Source organism: Buceros rhinoceros, unplaced genomic scaffold, assembly GCF_000710305.1.
Source record: "Buceros rhinoceros silvestris isolate BGI_N320 unplaced genomic scaffold, ASM71030v1 scaffold24814, whole genome shotgun sequence".
NCBI classification, from domain to species: domain Eukaryota; kingdom Metazoa; phylum Chordata; class Aves; order Bucerotiformes; family Bucerotidae; genus Buceros; species Buceros rhinoceros.
Window position 1 is genome coordinate 14,632 of NW_010406980.1, and position 556 is coordinate 15,187.

The following is a 556-nucleotide window of genomic DNA, read 5'->3' on the forward strand; positions in this document are numbered from 1 at the left end:
TCACCCCAGAGAAGAATTAGTTCTTTACATCTAATCTAAATCTCCCCTCTTCCAGTTGAACCTATCACCCCTTGTCCTGTCCCAACAGACCCTGATCCAAAGCCCCTCCCCAGCTTTCTCAGAGGCCCCTGGCAGCACTCACAGGCCGCACTAAGGGCTCCCCGCAGCCTTCTCTGCTCCAGGCTGAACCCCCCCAGCTCTCTCCCCTCTCCTCCCAGCAGAGGGTTCCACCCTTGGGTCACTTTTGGGGCCTTCTTAAGCAGATCCCACTATTGGAAGTTGTTCACCCCAAATTTGGTGGTTCCACTAGGGCTCAGTTTCAGGAGGTGTCACTCCTCTCTGTGGGGACAGTGCAGGTGATGTAGCCAAGCCCCTGCCACTAAAAACCTGGGGCAAATTCACCCAGGCACAGAACAAGAAATGTTTTTTTTTCCAGCACTACACACGGGGAAGGCAAGCAGTAAAACTGATCTGATAAAGAACAGGAGGAGAAACTTCTCTGCTGTGGGGGTGAGGGAGCCCTGGCCCAGGCTGCCCGGAGAGGCTGGGGGGTCTC

The 556-nt window shown here is 55.0% G+C and overlaps 1 protein-coding gene across 1 annotated transcript in view; it reads right to left on the reverse strand.

Annotated features, from left to right (window-relative positions):
- The window catches only part of LOC104491853 (guanine nucleotide-binding protein G(k) subunit alpha), a gene marked incomplete at its 5' end in the record, with an annotated part of 11,352 nt that overhangs the window by 8,331 nt on the left and 2,465 nt on the right, over nt 1-556 (reverse strand). The gene's annotated exons all lie outside the window — the stretch shown is intronic.